Raw genomic sequence first — 19,451 nt, 5'->3', positions numbered from 1 at the left:
GAAAAATTAAGACCAAAATGACTGTCATATTGAAAACAATGAACCGACACTGAGGATGCGTTATTATTGAATCTTGCTTTGCCATGGGCCAGCTGACTTTGCATAAATACCATCACTTTAAAGTGACATTTGTAAAAAGGAGGCAGTGATATGAAGTACTTTGCAATGTATGTAAGTGCAAAAAAGCTAGGTACTGCTCAACTAGAGCAGCATATTGAACATAAATCTGTGCAATAACAACATCTGATCAAATGAACATCCAGATCTTTTCATGTTCGTTTTTGAACCAGATAACTAAAGAAACATATTGATGACAAAAATTGAAGTTAGTAATGATTCCAAGTGGCTTTTATCATATCTCGTGACCTTCTAAGCTGTCAAATTCAGTAACATCAAAAGTTGCACAAATAACTTGTCAGCAACAGTGTCCTCGTAAGCGGTTGCTGATCCTTTCCCACATTTCTGCCCAGTCCTGAAATCCCCCAGTGTACTCTCCTGCCACGTGGCATCGTAAGAATTTGTGGACAACACAGTGAACCTGACCAGGTTAAGAAGTTTGCGTTTTTTAGAATAATTATTAGGGAACAATGACACATCTGTCAGGATATTCTCCCTATACTTCATCTTGCCCCAGAGAAGGCAGGAGGGCCAAAGGACCTCTGGAAACTCTTATCCAGCCTACATATCTATGACTTCAAACTTATATTCGAGCTTATAAAGTGTAAAATATGATGAAAATATATTGCTTAATAAGATTTACAGTTGGTACCAGAAATTAGGAATAGATTAAAATCAATTTAAATAATTTCACAATGCAACAAAAATCTCTGTTATCATAAGAGTGATTACATCATCACTATATGATTGCTGCCTATGGCACGAGAGCACCAGTAGTCTGAAATGATATATAAAGATGCTTAAAACATTAGTTGTTTCATTCTTAGCTACACATACATCAAAATGATGCAATATTATGAAATATTGATATCCATTTACAAGAAAACAAGTGAACATTACAAAGGCAGATATCAGGTGCTCTTTAACAAACACCATCAATTACATAGCCTTAATTTTGTCAGGAAAAAACATCTTAAAATAAATCACAAATATAAGTATGCTTTTCACTAACAATACAAAAAGATGTGCAATATCATATGCTATTGTCATGTATAGGCTTTTATGTAGAATTAAATACAATTATAAGAGCTTCAAATTTGTTTGACCTCATACCAGGCTAGGATCAAAAAAACCCTATGACTGATAGCCTATGGCTAATCTAGTAACAGGAGACTATGGCTATCTAATCAGCCTTTTGAAGTACAAAAAAAATACATGTAATGACTTACATTTGGTAAAAACTCTTAATTAAAACATGCCATAGAATGTAGCCCTACTATCAAAATTACATGGTGAGAGTTACATTGAATGTGTATTTTCAGGATCATCCACAATTTTCCAAAGTGCCAAATTTATTTTTACTGTCAGATCTGTATCCCTAGAAATTAGTGCAAAACCAGGAAAATATAAACACTATTTCCTGTTTTAGAAATCTGATACTTTTAAGACCCATTTCTACTACAACTAAATTGGTCCTTTCCTAAGTAGGATTTTAAACTGTGATGTTAGCAGGCATCAGACTGTGCTAGCTAAGGTTAGGCACATTGTACTTTAACATGCACACTTACAATCTGTCAGATATCGACCCGAGTTTTAGCATTAGGTTGAGCAAACTAGCATAAGGTTCTGAGACACACACCAGCAGATAAAAATCAGACAACTGAGGCTGTCACCACCCAGCTGCCTGCCCCTCCCCTCTGAAAATGTGGCCATTCCCAAATGAAGACACCTGATCCGCTCCTGAACCAGCTCATGAATCACTGTTGTTCTCAGTCCACTGTATTCAAGGTAAACTGGAACAGGAGACAATTTTACCTGAAAATAGTTAGGTGGCTCAACAGCTGAGATATGACATCATCAACTGGAAAGTGGGACAAACATAACATAATAGCTGCAGAACAGCAAGAGCTTCAGCCACCTGATTTCCACCTATTACTACATGCCTGTCAGACCCAATAGCCTCCAAAGTCTGCTCGGGAAAGATCCTACTGGTACTCATTTAAACTGGATGAGAACAATACAGACTGGGTTTTATGCAGATTACAGGTATTAAACCACACATTTGTTATGTGACCTTGCAGTCTACTTATTAATTAGCACACCTTATAGAATGATTTGAACAAGCATAAAATCAGTCAGGAAACATCAACTGCAGAGACTGTAGCCGGCTCACATCCTCCAACTCTTTCACCTACAATTTCTACTACAATTTCACCCTATCAGGTCAGGAAATAACATATATAGCTGTAGTTTCTTGCAAAGCTACTTTTCTTGAGCCAAGCAGGAGGAATCACAGCCCTGGAGGGATGTCTGCATTCACGCAGCAAGGAACAACCACGTCCGCTCAGCCAGGCTGCCCACACAGTAATTCAGCTACGCAGATGTGGAGGCAAAACACGTGCTAGTTCACACGGACCACACACACAACTTCAATATCAACAAACTCAGGCGGGGGGGGAAGGAGGGGCACAGGTTAGGAGCTTAGATTTTCCAAGTGAGAGTGTCTACAAAACATATACATAGGGTTGCATCAGCAGCATACAGAGCAATTCACTCTGGACTATGGCACTGGCAAGAGAGGGAACAGTAGGAAGATCATGACAACCAGCGTGATTAGGATCCAGCCTAGATTTATCTCATAATTTTGTCAAGTTACCTGCGTTTAATACATGTTTACACTAGTTTGTTTTTCCTGATTTTTAACTGTTTTTAACTGCCATATTCACATCAATAGAATAAAGCTCAATGAAGCAAGGCTCAATGGGATGCCATAAAGAAAATCATTTATAACCACATATTTATTCCCACTGAGCCTTGCTTCATTGAGCCTTTGAAGGATCATACCACTTGCACTGTTTTATTATAATACAATCAACAAACACACAACAGAAAGGTGGCAGAAATTTAAATAATATATTACTTGGAAAAAAATATCAATTTAGTTACATCTTATCTTTAAACTACTTTAAAAATACTTTATTTGGATTCAAGTAAGGGATGTAGACCTTAGGCACTCCTTTAATGAGGTGGAACCTTTAATCAGGTTTTCCTGTGTCTCACTATATAAGATCCATCCCTTACATAGTTTGGCTTCATTATATTAAAAAATAAAAAATATGAGGGGAAAAACCCTAATATAGACTAAGAATTTACAGCCATCACACAAATTAGTCAACTGAGCTAAAATTAGGTTATGTATCAACCCAGTAACTAGCCTTAAAATAAATAAATAATAAATAAAATCACTGACTGTTTTATCTTCAGTTTTACCTTGGTTCAATTATTACCTGATGGCTAAAAGTGTAGCAAAACCACGTATTTTCCCTAATGAAAAAGTATTGAGATGTCAGTAGTTAATGAAGTTATCTACTACACTCTTAAAAAAAAAAAAATTGTATGTTCTTCAAAAATAATTCATTAAAACCATGGCTAATCCAGAGTGTATATTTGATTAAAAAAAAAAAAGTGCAACAAGCAAATACTTCCTTAATCAGTTGTTCTAAAGAATATAGAGCTGTTAAAATTCCTGAACTGGAACCGGATTCCTGAATTGGAATTCAAGCATAAATACAAACATTCTGGGTGCAGAAACCCACACAGCAAGATGACTGGGCTTTTTTCCCTACCTTTTTACTTACTAAGACCGGGGAATGTGGTTCCACAGCAGACTAAGCAGATCTAACTGCGGCTGCTAGACTGATACTTTCCCCTGGCAAAGCATTACTGCTCCCTCTGGTGTTTGTCTGACCCTTTGCCAAGCCATTTCAACACACGAAGGTGGCAGAAAACAGATAGAAAGAAAATCTGTGTGTGTGTATACACAAGTAAAACTGCATGCGCATGTGTGTGTGCATACACAGAAGTTTCTTCATAATATAGTGACTGAAGCAGCTGAATTTGGGGTCAGAAGAGCACTGAAGCCAGCACAGAGGAGGCTGCGACTGTAACAGCCAGAAGTTAGATGAAGTTACGCTGTCCTGGAACAGCAGCTCATGTTAGAATGAAGTTAAACTTTCTAGACTATCCACTCTAACAAATCATTGTCATCTTCCACTCTGACTCCCAGCCATGCTATACTGCCCCATCCTTTATAATGGTCTGACGCTCTAACTATTCTCCAGGTCAACCCAACCCACTGAAAGCTCTGGCAAAATACCCTGCCTTTTCTTTCCTTCCTGGATTAGTTTTCTTCCTCATTAATAAACTTAATCAAATCTTTGGAAAACATCAAAAATGCCAGAGCCAGTATAAAATAAGTGGTGGGAGCTCACAGCTGTGAGCAGAAATACACAGGAGCTCATTCCTTCACCAGTGGTGAATTTGGGGTAAAAAAAATTAAATACTCACAATTAAGCTTTGATGTTAACACCCTATTAACCTGAACAGAAAAGTTCACTCATATAGTACCATTGCCTAATCAAAACCATTCAAATAGAAACCAAATTGAAACCCCATCGATACCTCATCACTTTTGGGTAACTCTTCCCTAGATAAAAAAAAAAAAAATGTTTGTTTTATTTTCAAATGTTTAATAAAGATCTTTGAATTATAAAAAAAAAAAGTTAATTGATGAAATTATTTCGATCCCTTGTCACCCTTGATGTCCCCATACTACCGTCTCGTCAGGAGCAGAAACTCAGTATTTGGTTTTCAAGTACTACCATAAGTTCTGTTTGTTATAATGTGCTGGGCACAAGCCATATTTCACAGAATCCAGTTTTAAGTGCTGAAAACATCTCTGTGCAGCAAGTGGTAGAAATTATGCTGTTAAAAGTGTTGAGGCATCTGTTTTACACCTGAGAAAACAGGTAAAATATTCACAATGTAGATGCACATTTAATCATTGTGAATCTACATTCATAATGCAGATGCCCATAGTATAAATGGCACACCACTTTTCATCCAGTCAATCAAAATAACACTGTACTTCTTTAAGCAAACAATAATATCCAGTAGCCAAAAAGAATGGAATTTTTGAAATATCAGATGTGATGCTAAAACACAAAAACGCCCTTGCTGATACACAGAATTGTCCTAAAAGGAACTGAACTGGATTGGGGGATAGTAAGTCTGACTCATGGCACAAATGATTCCTGTCACCCTCTAACAGGTGAAAGGAGAAAAATCTGTACAGCAAATATAAAACAGAATATCTAAACTTTTGAACAAACAGCCTTTGGCTACAGCAGTTGTTGCTACCTAATCACTATAGGCAAGCTGAATTACAAACATTCTTCTATTACATTACAAACTATAGAGCATTACCATTTATAACTCATAGGGAACAGAATCAGGATGACTAAATAATACAAGTCATGCTAGGTTGGTATATATATATATATGAAGAAAAAATAACAACAGCTTAAAATATTTTTATTGCAGACACAGCAAATGGATCAGCTTTCATCCTATGACTTGTGCCTCTACCCACGGTTGAAAGAATGCTACTTAAATGCCAGCCATAGGAGCTGGGCGGCTGTATTTTGACTAGCCATTCAGAAGTGTAAAGAATTTAAATACTCACAATTAAGCTTTGATGTTAACACCCTATTAACTTGAATGGAAAAGTTCACTCCTATAGTACCATTGCCTGAATCTAAGTACAGACACAAGGCAACACTGAATTTATTTAATGAATGAGAAAGGGTGGGGGAAAAGATTTCATTCTGGAGAATAAAGAAAAGTGAGACAGACCTAGGTTTTTTTCCCTTTTAGATTCTGATGATTCTACATTACTTTATCACTAAATTGATCCAATCTAATTTTGTCTCAGGTGTTAAACATGATTAGAAAACACAATTAAGCAGCCAAACGCATACTGAAAAATGAACTGTCTGCCTGCAATAGCTGCAGTAGAAAATATTTACATGCAAAATGCAGACATTTAGCTGGAGGTGTTATAAATCCTTAGAAAAGACTGCACTCTGCTGGAAGACTTGTTAATTTGCTGTAGTATCTAGCTGGTAAAGCAGTGGAGTTTAAGTTTTTGCTTAAAATCTAGGTTTTGTAGCAAAAAAACAAAAAAAATTTTGCTATGCAAAAGGAAAAGCTTTTCAAGTATGGCTACTTGAATTTTAATAGTTCTTTGGTTTCACGTGTCAGTTACTCATGGCATTTCAAAATACAAAACCAAATATTTAGAACTAAGAAAGTATAACACATCTCTATATTTATACCACGTGACACCAAAAAGTAGGACAGATAATTTTTTGTAATTTTGTTTCAGTACTTTAACCCCAGCAGTTTAGTAAACCTGCCCACCCAGCCCCAACAAAACAAAAACCCAAATAGCTCAGCAAGGGAAGAAACAGAGAACAAAATGCTTTTAGAATTGCTCTATGAGAAATGGAAATAACGAAGCATGGGTTTGTGTTTCATCCCACTCTCATTCCCTCAGTATATTGACTCCTTCCTTTAGCCCAGGCAAAACCAGGATCTTATCACAATAGCCCAGCACACTCCAAATTCTCCTCAACCCTCCATTTCACACACTTAATAGCTACTGCTTTCTCCAGGCTGTGTCCACTACCAATCTGCAGAGCAGTCCCAGCTCCCGGGTACTCACCTCTCCAACTGCCCGGGGAAGGGGGGCCAGATGTGCTACAGGTACAGGCTGGGATGCATGGGCTGACTGGTCAAAAAGCCACTTCACTCACAACGGATGCAGGCTGGGGTGTCCCTAACCCTCCCTCATTGCTGTATCTAGCTGTCAATTTTCAAAGTAGTTGCTGGAATTTAAGACTCACTTCTTTCCATTAAAGATGGCTGAAACTGGCCAACAGGTTCTGAAGTTATTGGAGAGGACAGAGAGGCAGTGAAATCACATGAAAAACATTCATCATAAAACCAGACTAATAACATTCTGTTGAAAGAATCCAGGAATTAACAATCACATATATGTTTCCATACATTCTCTATGGAAAACAAATAATTGCATTACCTGCTTGGACTAATATTTACTGAAACTGTATTTAGTCTCAGCACAAGAAATATATTCATGACTGACAGAGCGGACAAGTTAGATGACCAGTTATGCATGCATGAGCTACCACTAAATTGAGAGGCAGACGTAAAAAAAACATTCATGGAGCAAGAGGCTAGAATCCATTTAACTTCAGTTTGCCTGCAACTCAAGCAATGGATCTTTTCTAAGATAACGGTAATTTAAGCTAATACGCCACACTCATATATTGTACTGCCAACTGCCAATAATGGAAAAAATAGTCTGAGGTCATCACATGCAATATACTATCACAATTTTAACAGCCACATTTTCAAATGCAAAAATGATACAAAACAAAGAGCAGTGCTACATTTGTCTTATAACCACATTTTGCACGTTTGTTTTTCACAATAGTCACTGCAGAAATTAACAGCATTTATATAGCTGATATGAAGACTGCACTAACTTAAAAAGTCTATTCCTGATTTCCCAAATAGTATTCCTGCTACCCTCAGAGCAAGTTTGAACTTCTAACTTCCTGTCTACTAATTGTGAAAATCTCTTCTTAGCCTTGCCTATACTTGCATCTTTCAGACTTATCACTGCAGTCACGGATCATCACTTGTGACAGTACCAGCAAGAACTCCAATTTAATTCAGGCAGCGCTGGTCTTACTAGTCCGATCACTTAAAAAAATGCTCGTGATGTGTCAAAGGAGGCATAGGAAATTGGCACCATTCAGAAGTTGCATCAGTGGTAGCAAAACAGAATTAAAATTGGTTAATAACGTTGTATGTTAATGCAGATACAAACTGTATTTACTCTCAGAACTTTACTGGAATAATTATTCTAAAAGCTGAAACATCTACTTGGGCAAATTTCAGGTGCAAATAAGCATATGTTTTCTAAACACAGCGGAAGACTAGTAATAAGTAGCACTCTTTTTCACACCAAATTGATGTTTCCCATGCATCCAGCCTTCCACTTAAAATTTCATACTGCAAGTTCAATAAGCATTTTAACAGTTATGACTGCTGGGTAGGCAACCCTGTAGTTCTCCCACTACTGATCTGAGTTCAATATAACTAACCACCATCTTTTTTCTTAAAATGCTGAGGATATAATACCTATGGACTATGCAATCAATTGTAGAAAACACCACAGTGTGAATAAGCTGATACTGTCATACTTTTTATTTTAAAGAAAGTATTGTACTTTAATGAGCTAGTACTATCATACAATAATATTTATTACTACTGGTTATCTTAATTAACAAAGCATAAGAACATTTTGGAACATTCTGACAATAAAAAGTTATTTCCAACTTAAAAAGGAGAGAGAAAAAAAACCCACACACGTGTATTATACAGATAGAGACTTAAATATCTGCTAATGGTTTTCTGTGTAAAATGAAACAATTCTAGAGACACTCCCCCCAAAAAAAGGGCTTTTAATATCTCCTTAACATAGCTTGTTTCCAACGAATGCACATCACTTTATTTAACCACTGATATCCACAGAGTTTTAGAAAAGCTGGGACATGAGCCAAAGAACAGAAATCCTAGAAAACAGGTCTGGAAAGAGTTTTGAAAACGTATCTTCTCCATGATCTGGCCCCAAGACTGTTTGTGGGTACCAATCTGAAGAGACCCCTCCTTGGGAGATGTTAATCCAATCTGTTTCAAAAACGCCACTGATAGAGACTCCACAAATTCTCTACAATAGAGTAGCCACTGTTAATGTTACAACACTTTCTACAACAGCCAGTCTGAGTTTCACTTGTTACAATCACCCCTCCACTGCTCCTTGCCCCACCTCCAACAGACCAGAGAACGGTTTAGTGTTAGAGCAAGTCCTTTCACATACCAGAAAACTTATCACATCTCCTCTTAGTCTTCCCTTCTGTAGACCAAACAAAACATTTTTCTTCCAGTTGTTCCTCAAATTATACTTTTAAGCTTTCTGATCACTTAACAGGAAATACATGCAGGTGGATGGAGGGAGCAAGTGTCACAAGGTAAAGAAAGCAAAAAATACTTTCACAACTCTAAAAATTTCAGAACACATTTGAACAATGTTTGGATCATGGAAAAAAAAAAATCATCCCACAACCACAACAACAAAAAACGATCCTTATTTTGTAATCCAAAACTAACCAAAAAATGGTACAAAGGTGTACTGGAATCAATATAAATTTTTCATGTTACTGTACTGTCAAGTAGGTAAGACAAGCTAGAGATGGTTATGGAAAAGAAACACGCTGCGCTTCCTGTTTAAAAAGGAGATACCTAACTTCCTTCAGTTTTCTATTAAAAAAAATCCCATGGTCAGCCCAAACTATTCTAAGAAAATGACTATATAGGATCTCGTACCATTAAAGAAAACACAGTACAAGAGCCTATGAAACAATAAGACAGCTCTGAAATTCAGATTTTTTTTGGTTAAGTGTCCAAAGTTAGCATGAGTTTGACCTTTCCTGATCCCTGGTGCTGAACTTCGCATTCGTCTTCCTACAGCAAAAGCCATACTAATAAAAGAAGTCAGATTAGGAAAAGATCAGTAAGAATAAATTCTAATTCCAGCTCACACAGATTCCTTCAAATGCTTTAGGAAAAATCCCTTGATGTCTCTGGGTCCCTTTTTTTTTTTCCCCAAGTAGTATCTTAACATTACACAATTTGTTTGCATAAGCAACGCATACCGAGGAACAAGGTATACTGCCCTCATCTACAAAATGGGAAAAATATTCACCTAACAGTGGTTTTTGTGAAGTTCCATGAATGCTTCAGAAGCATTCTAATGCCAAAATCAATACGTTTTTATACTATCACATTTCACACATCACATTCAAAAAGAGCTAAGAAGTTATTAAAAGTTTAAAGTTAAGCTTAAAGTTTAACTTAAGTTAGAAATAAATGAATAAAATTTAAAGTTTTTTTTATTTTAGGACTGTTGCAATTACTCGAAATACCAGGAACGTACACAACAGAAATCCATATATTTTAAAGTCACAGAAATTGACAGATGAGTATTAAACCACCTTAACTCTGCCCTAGAGAGTTATACTAAATATAATGAGATCAATATTTTGGTTCATGTTTTTTAGAGTTTGTAGTCCAATCTAGACCTTTAAAAGTACGTTTTTTTCTCCTGTAAAAGAAAAGAAATTCTGAAGAAAGGAATATTTTTGTTTCCTAAATCCCTACATCTGCATTTACTGGTCAACTGCCTTATGAGCATCAGTGTTCAGAAGAATCATAGCAGACACTGTATTTCAGCTGCTGAGATAGCATAAAATTACAGACTCTCCAGAGAACAGAAAATGGGAGTTTATCTACCAAAGAGAGCTGGTTGACTTGCTACCACCACTAAAACTACATATGCAAGAGAACTGCAGAAGCAACTGGTGAAATTATTTTCAATGTGATAGGTTGTCCCAACTAACATAACCTTAGTTACTTATCTAACCTTTGCTATAGACTTGTGACAATTATATACAGTAGTGAGCATCTCAGCATAATTACAACATAAATTCTCCAAAAGTACTATATTAAAATATTTCAGTATGTTCTGGCTGCATCCAAATTTTGAATAATTCATGTTATCTATTACTAAGTTAATTCAGGATAAAAAGATATTGAAACAGAAGGTTACATCTCTTAATCCAATTCTTCATTCATTTCAATTCAAAGTAATTAATGAATTTGCTTACAAAAATCTCAGAAAAGTCATTATATACTCCAGAGTGCTGTACCCTGGAGAGGAATATGCTGTATTCACCATTCAAAACAAGCAGAAGCTCTGTTTTCAGTGTAACGCTAAACAGAACCTGTGCTACTGAGTCACAATCAAGGCCAGCTACTTTTGAGGCATGTTATACTCCAGGGTTTTATATTTTATATTATGCTAAAAAGAAAGCAAGTCATTAAAAACAGTCCATGTATAAACTGCATTTGCTAAGCATTAGGTATTCCAATGCTGCATCAGAAACAGCAGGGGGTAGTATTTCAGTGCTTTTAAACCGAGGTACTTTTTAGCGAAGCCAGTCTCACCCTGTATTTTCCCTGTTACAGGTTACCCTTCAATCACCCGCTGAAGATCTCTTCCGCACTTAACTCCTTCGGGCTGCTAGCCTGCCAGGCCGAGCTGCCGACCCCTTGGAACTGGCTAGCCCACGGCCTGCTGCAGGGACCCTGCTCGCCACCTAGCCTCAAGCGCCAAATTTGACCTGCCTTTTAGTTACCACCATTGTGGCAATCGTTAGCCTGCAACAGATCACCTCACATTGCTCATTTACATCTTCATATACACCTAGTGACTCAAAAAAAAAGGGTACATTTAAAATTGAAATATTAACTGTACTGCACCACAAGTGTGTCCCACATTTTACAGCCTAACAGAACATTCCCACCATGAGCTTGTAGTCTAAACACATCAAAACAGCATTTAGTACAACACAGAATATAGTGGTCTATGTGCACATTATATTAAAAAAAAAAAAAGTTAATGGCAAAGAGTTACCTGAATTGTCCCAAACTGAGCCACTACTATGCCATCTAGATCATGAATTCAGACCACCAAACTTTCAGTTTTATCTAAAACAGCCTATGTTCCCCAGAATCTATTAATCACATTAAATATTTTCCCAGTTAGCTGAATTTTGTGAAGTGCAACATCAGGCAATTGAGATTACATGTTTACATCACATATTTATGCTACAAATATTTTAGACAAAAACTATTTTTTGAAAAGTTTGAGTTTTTTTTTAATTTGGCAGTTTTTCCATATGCTTCCGTTCCTTTTCTATTTAGAGTTCATCTTGACTCCCAATCCCCAAATCCACAACAGTAGTTTCAGACAGCCAAAAAAATTTTTTTTAGAAAACCTACTATTTTTCAAGATATTTTATTTATTTCAGTAACAGAGATGATTCCCAGTTCTCCAACAGGTCAAATTCAGGTATGCCTGAGAAATACATGAATGGACACATTTATATTTTTCATCTGTGTGTACTATTTGTATCAGCTCATTTACAAAGTAATTTAAAGATTCCTTTCTTAAAATGTAAGAAGTGTATGTGAAACACATGAATACTATTTCAATGGATTTGGCTGTAGGACGGTCAGTAAAAACTGTCCCTCTGATGTTCTTGTTTCTCGTTTTAAAGCAGATTTGATTAAATTGAGTTTAGGAAAGAAATCCAAATTCAAAATGTAAAGCTCTAACATTATAAAGCTGCAACAAAATGCTGGTTCTCTAAGACTCATTCTCTAACCAATATCGCAATTTAGTATGCAAAAGAAAAAACAAATAAATACCTTTGTAATTAATTTAACTCACCATCAACCCCATCACCCATTATACTAAAGAGGAGCAAACTTTTTGATTCTTCTAGCATCTAAAAGTTACCACATAAAAAAGCTGCATCTTCATAAACAAATGAAAATTATGGCAAAATTATTTCATTTTCAGGAATTGAAATTATGGTTGTAGGGAATTCACAAGAAAGTCACCATGCGAACATCAGTAGTCATAAAGGTACTATCTGCTGAAGCCATTACTTACTCCTTATATGTCATTCAAGCTATTTTATTCAAAAGTTTTAAAATAATACACAGGTGCCACATGATGCCTTCTCACAGTGGTTATTTCCACGCTGAAGATACAGCTGTATTATCAGTTTTAACTCACTGCAGAGAACACTGACCCTAAACAAGCCATCCTACCTTCTTCCACCTCCAAGTAAGCTAACGAGACTGAAAACCACTTCTTTTTAATCTCAAAATATAACTTTCAGTTCAATCAGCAACCCAACCTGACTAGCCAAGGACCAGTGATAATGCACGTTAAGTTATGGGGATACATTACCAGAGGAAGGCAATGACCCTTTTCAAGTCGGAAGGGAACTGCATCTTGAGTGAGCAGTCAAACTTTTGTTATCTAAATGGCAGTAGCTGGCACATTCTGAGAATGAAACATTTATCAGCGATTACCTCCATCATCTCCTCCTGATCAATCTGCACTGCTGTCAAAAGAAGAAATGGACACACAACAGCAAGAAGCTATAAGACCGGTGTTGGCACATACAGGACTGCTGACTGATCAGACAGATGACATAAACCTTGTAAATATTTTAACATAAAATTACATATAATCTTAGAGTTACAGAATAATTTGGTTTGGAGAGACCATTGGATGTGACCTAGTCCATTGCCTGCTCAAGCAGAGTTAACTTCAAAGTCAGGTAGGGTTGTTCAAGTCTCTGTACAGCCAAGTTTTGACAGTCTCCAAGGACAGACATTCCACAGCCGTTCTGAGCAGCCTGTTACAGTGCTCACTGCCTCTTGCACTTTCGGTGTGCACACTTACTCCATTCACTCCAAGCACTAGCACCGCAATAAGACAAGTAATTGAATGCATTTCTACCCGTACTTAAAAAAAAAAAAAAGTCCCCTAGAAAAACGAGTAAATTACCCTTCAGGAAGCTAAATGACGTCTCAAACACACCAAACAATTTTAATAGACTTTTTCAAAAACATACATAAAACAAACAAACAAGGCCAATGAAGAACCTATCCTGCTTTTAATTATCAACTTATTTATAAAAACTTCATACAATCTGCAAATCAGCAGGTTAGTTTCAAGCAGGACATGAAAAATGGTGAATAGATGTATAAAAGGGAAAAAAACTCAGCTTCTACATAAGCCATTCATATTTTCAGAAGAAATGCAAGCTTCATTTTTCATCAAGAATATGTTAAACACTATTGCATTATTGTTTTCTCAGTCAGCCTGCAACAAATAAAAATACAAGATCTTTGACAGAAGCTACCATTTTTCTTACTTAGTTCAAAATACTCTTGCTCTTTCACTTTCTTTCTATTCTAGACTAGTTCTCAACAAAGCATAATTCCTTCTTCCTGCTCAGGGATATAATTATGTCTTCATTAGTTCTGAAATGCAGTACAGTAGGAATCTGTTGATTTTTTGGCAGCATAGGCACACTAAATAAGAATAACCAGATGCTGCTTACACCACTTTCAAATATAGACAAATTAAAAGCAAAACAAAAACCAATGCACAGGTGTTCATGAAAGCAGTAAGTTCTGAGTTCCCCCACTGTTTGGCTCTCTGTTATAAGGCTATCCTACTTGGCGTCCCAAAGGGAACATAGTGTATTCACAGCTCACAGCTATTTCACGAGCTCAGATCTACATACCAAATACAAATTATGCAGATAAAACTCTGTAACCATCTGGTCATCTGAAATATTTCATACAAATTGTAAGTGACCTATTTATTGATACATAGTATGTTTCCCAGTCTGAATTTTCTTTTCCCTTTTTGTTGTATTTTGATTGAAAGTTAAGGATGGCAGTTTGCAGAACTCTACTATACGTTGTTCTTTTGTTTGCACACCAACAGGTGCATGAACAGCCATTAAGTAGGCTGGTGCTAAGTAGTGCACAATAGCATAACTGCTCAGTTATGATCTAGAAATCAGTGAAATTTCCAAGGAGGAAATAAAACAAACTGAATTTCATAAGGAAAATGAGAGGAATTGCCACTTGCAGGAGTGCCTAGTTATAATCCAAAATTCTACTTTCATTCTCAGTCATCCTTCTAATTTCTGACTTACTAAAACAATCACTTCCTGCTTTGGGATTGAAATTGTTTCTGGTCCTCCTCATTCCAGTTGGTAGGTTTGTTTGTGGTTCTTCCGGAGAGAAAGGAGAAGGGCAGGATCAAGGAAATCCATTACTATAATATTTTCAAATGGTATTCACAATCTTTTTTTGCTCTCGGGGCTCTTCAAATAGAAACGTTTAGTTCTCGATTACTGTCTTTTTGGAAGCAAAAGACTCCACTTTCATGAGTGTATTTTTAAGGAAAATCCTGGCTGAGAAAGTATGAACTTACGACTTCAGTAAAAAGTACTTCATCGCATACAATTTGCACACTATTTTCTTGACAGAAGTACAGAGTGCAACTAATGAGATATAAGTAAATGAGAGTATATAAGAAATCTAGATTAAAATCTAGATCAAAATATTTTTAATGTTTTATTATTAAGAATTATTGACAATATGATTGTGCAGTCATTTGTCTCATGGTTATGTTTACCACTAACTTAGATATCTTGAAAAGCAGACACTTTAATACATTAAATCAATAGCGTACCCTAGAAAGCTCATCTCAAATATCCAAGCATTTGGAATGGAGACCTGAAAAACACGGGTTATAGAGATAGCCCTGAAATGACCTACAGGATGAATCCATGCATATTAGTTCAAGTCTCACCTTTTATCTGCCTTTTCTTATTTAATTAAAAGTGCTTTGGAACAAACTTATTGCATGTCTTTACAATACTCTGCACAATGGGAACCAGAGCTCATTTGGAGCAACTCTGCAAATAAATGATAAAGATGATTATTACTTGAGGATGTATCTCAATCATTACATACCCACCCACTTTTAGAAGAAAAGTACTGTATTTTCAGAGCTGTAACCAGCAGATTCCACATAGAAAGACTATTATTTAGCAGCAATGCATGTATATATGTACAAATAACATGCATGGAAGCTTCTCAGACACCTCTGCAGCTACCTCAGGATGAAAAGAAAATCCTGATTTCCATTACCTGCCTGCCTCCTGAAGCTAACAGAAGCCATCCAAGCCTTCTCCAATCACTTGCAGTTGTTGCCTGCTTAAAGTAAGAGTAAGGAGCAGGAAGTCTGCAAGGGTGAAGGATGTGCAAATACAGAGAAGGAGGTCTTGTACCATCACCTTTAAAAGCAACATGAAGCTTGCTTATATTATAAACTTACATTTCAAAAACGTAGCATGTACCATCAGATAAACCACAGGATACCCAAGTATCTGCTCAGAAAGACAAATAATTTTGCAGGAATGTTAGTTATATGAGTGAAAATATAAAAATACCCTAACTAAATTATACACTCAGAGTCAAAGGTAAAATTTTGCCAGCATATCAGATTTTAAAACTTTATTTTTCATAAAGCCTGACCCAACTCCTATGCAATTTAGTAAAATTTATTTGAACTTTCTTTGAAGCCAGTTCACATACACACACACACACAAAAAGGAATCAAGAACACAAGACCATGACCTTCAACTTTATGCCCAATAAACAAAAAAGATACTTTCAATAACAAATTGTAGTGTAATGTTCTTCAATACTTGCTCAAAATGATGGAGCACTATGATGCTTGAGCACATTTTCCATGCAAAAGCAAGCACATAAAAATTATAAATAACTGCTTTAATGAAAATATCAAAAGGCACCAAAGATATAAGATGTTAGTTACTCATTAGTTTATTTTCTACAATGAATGAGTTAGAAAAAAAAAAAAAAAAACACACACACACACACACACACACAAAATTGCAATTTCTACCCATTATTTGGAGTAAAACTTGTTTCTCTCTTCTAATTCTCTTGAAATAAATGTCTGGTCAAACAATGGAAGCTCTGATCCTGATTTATTCCCAGATTATTTTCTCCAATGTTGCCACTCATTGACAGGTAGCTGAAACTGCCTCCTTAGTTTTACATTTTCTAGAAATAAATACAGCCTAACTCTTCCCCTCTATATTATCGTACATTTCTAGTGAAGACTGTCACTTCATAACTGTCTTCCCCTAAAAAACAAACTAACAAACACTGAAAGCCACAACAAAAAACAGGTAGCAGAGCCCTAGAGCACTCTGCTACGACAGATCTGGTAACACCTTGTCTCTTGAGCCCAAAGGACATGGGAGTTGCAGTGGGGATTAGTGAGAGAAATAAACAATGGTTATTTTAAATGTTTAAAGATAAAGGCAGTGAGGACTCTTTCATCATGTGTAGTCTATCGCTGAACCACCATAATTAACAATCAATTAATTTGTAATGCTTTTTAATCATGTTTTTAAATGTTTCAAAAAAGAGAAAGGTAAATCAAAGCAATTGTGACTTACTCCCAAATCAATGCCTTGTCTAAGTCAGTAGGCAGACTGTTCCCTGTTCAGTCCAACACACTATGTTTGAGATTATACATTTGGATATGCAGCGCATACACCACAAAGTGAACTGTCATGTAAAAAGTATACCTGATTAAAAACAGAAAAATTACTAAGGTAGTCAAGCCCTGCAAAAGCTTGAATGGTTATAAAGAACATACACTGCCATAGTGCAAGATGCTATCATCCATTTCTTTACACAGCTAATCACACAGTTTTTTATTCTATGGAATTTGGTATGTTGGACGGTATCCTTCCAAAAATGTTTATCCAACATAGGAATGCAAGCCAAAATATCCCCAAAAGACCTGTAAAGACTAATTCACAAATACATGACACAAATGCAAAAGTTTGTTACTGGACATACTCCAATGCCAGGACACCTAGCTTTCCCAGCTCAAAAAATCATAAACTTCATCAGCCTTCATGCAAAGGACTGCACTGTTTGAGGATACCATAACATATATGGGAAAAGGCACCATTTATACCAGTACTGTGAAAGTGCTAAAGAACCACCTTGTAGCACTGCTGGAATTTGCCAACATCTGCCATTATAAATATACGTGCGTGCACATATTTATACAGGTATACACGCACATACATACACACTTGTCAATATATATGTCAATATATTATGTCATGTTATACGTGTCAAGGCAAATGAGAATAATAACTATAACTTGCTGGAAACTACACTAGTCTGAGTTACATATGCACACAGTAATAAACCCTTAGATAGCAATTGTTAGTTTGATTGATACTGAAAGTACAAATGGATAAGGTATTTATGAAACTATTATTTTAGCTGCAGAAGATGCGAAATTAAATGAGGTAAACTAACCTTAAATAAGGATACAGACTGAACACCACTGCTTAAAGCATAAATGGAAACTTCAGGAAACAATAATGCCACTTAGCTAACAAACAACATTTCTTACAGAGCGTAAATGGTACAACAGCTTACACATCCAAAACCTAACTGGCCTACCTCTTATCAGTTAGATTTGGCAAGAGCTAAGGTATCTAAAGGACAAACCCCAAAGCATCATTTTCGGAGTCTAAATGCTTTACTGGCCATATATTCAAGAGTTTCTTTCTGCACTTGACTTCCACTTTGGAGAAGGAAAAGGTATTCATTAATGTTTATACAGCATCATGGAGATAAGATATTTTTGGTTTTAACTTTCAAGAAAAATTTGTTAATTTTTCAGATGTTCTGTATTTTTTCTTGAATGTTTAGAGTGAGCATTGGTAGAATGTTACAGTAGCAATTATACATTTGCTTATTTTCTTATTAATACAACATTTCTTTTGCAATTGGCACTACAATAACTTTTTTGCTGTTTATGTTAAATATTTTAAATTGAGAAAGACATTTAATGAATCAGAATAAACAAGTGGTTAGAAAATAAATGTTTCTCTTCTTAGTCACAACTATAACTAGCCATAACTTATATTAAGACTTACATATACCATAATAAAAAGTTCACTGAAAGAGACTGAGTTACAGATGCTGTGACAATGCTCTAACTTGCTAGATTAAAATTTCAGTCGTATACAGCTTAGCTTTTCCAATTTAATAATGTCTACATTTAAATAAGATCTGCAATATTCAGCTTTAACTTCATCTTTCAACCATATCTCATATACGTAACATGACTATAAAGCATCTTTTAAAAAATAAAAAAAATAACGATTGCAGAACTTCCTTATTTTCCCCTCACCTGCAGTATTCAAAACCACATCACAGACTAATGAGAAATGGAAGTCATTGAAAAACCACACTTCTTTCAGTGTTGGAAATTGAATATAATTGAACAACTAGCTCTACAGGTGTTTCAAGTTTGAAGGATGCTCTGTCTTACAGGTGTGGCCTCACTACCTGAGAAGCATAAAAATGACATACGAGCAGCATTTGTCATCCTATCTATAATCTGACACTAATACCAATACAATCAGACAGATGTTCTATTCTGCTCCATTATAGCCAAATATTAATGATGTTATGTGATGAAACCAATTCATCCCAAAATACACAGGAACAGATTCGTGGATCTTCAACCAAAAACAGTGAATTGCACTTGTGTCCACTTTCATATTCCCAGTATTGCCTCAGCTTTTTCCATTATCATGGAAAAAATTATTAGTTTAAGTCAAGATCAACCTACTTAATTTGCTGCATTCAGAAAGATAACTATTTATATACATGTTCTATCATGAAGCCTTAAATCAAGTAATTCCCATTACCTTAGCTAAGTACAGAAAGAAGAAAATTATTTCCTAACACACTAGTCAATGTTTCCCAAAACATAAAAAATGTTTTGAAAGTGTCATATGTAGACAAACTACTACAAAGATAAACTAGAA

General features: G+C 35.8%; 1 protein-coding gene across 3 annotated transcripts in view; it reads right to left on the bottom strand.

The window, feature by feature from the left end:
* Window positions 1–19,451, bottom strand: part of ARID2 (AT-rich interaction domain 2) — a 109,045-nt gene that overhangs the window by 68,061 nt on the left and 21,533 nt on the right. The window lies entirely within an intron of this gene.

Source organism: Apteryx rowi, unplaced genomic scaffold, assembly GCF_003343035.1.
Source record: "Apteryx rowi isolate R43461 unplaced genomic scaffold, aptRow1 scaffold_341, whole genome shotgun sequence".
Taxonomy (NCBI): domain Eukaryota; kingdom Metazoa; phylum Chordata; class Aves; order Apterygiformes; family Apterygidae; genus Apteryx; species Apteryx rowi.
Note: the sequence above shows the minus strand (reverse complement) of the source record. Positions and strands in the feature narration are given on the sequence as shown.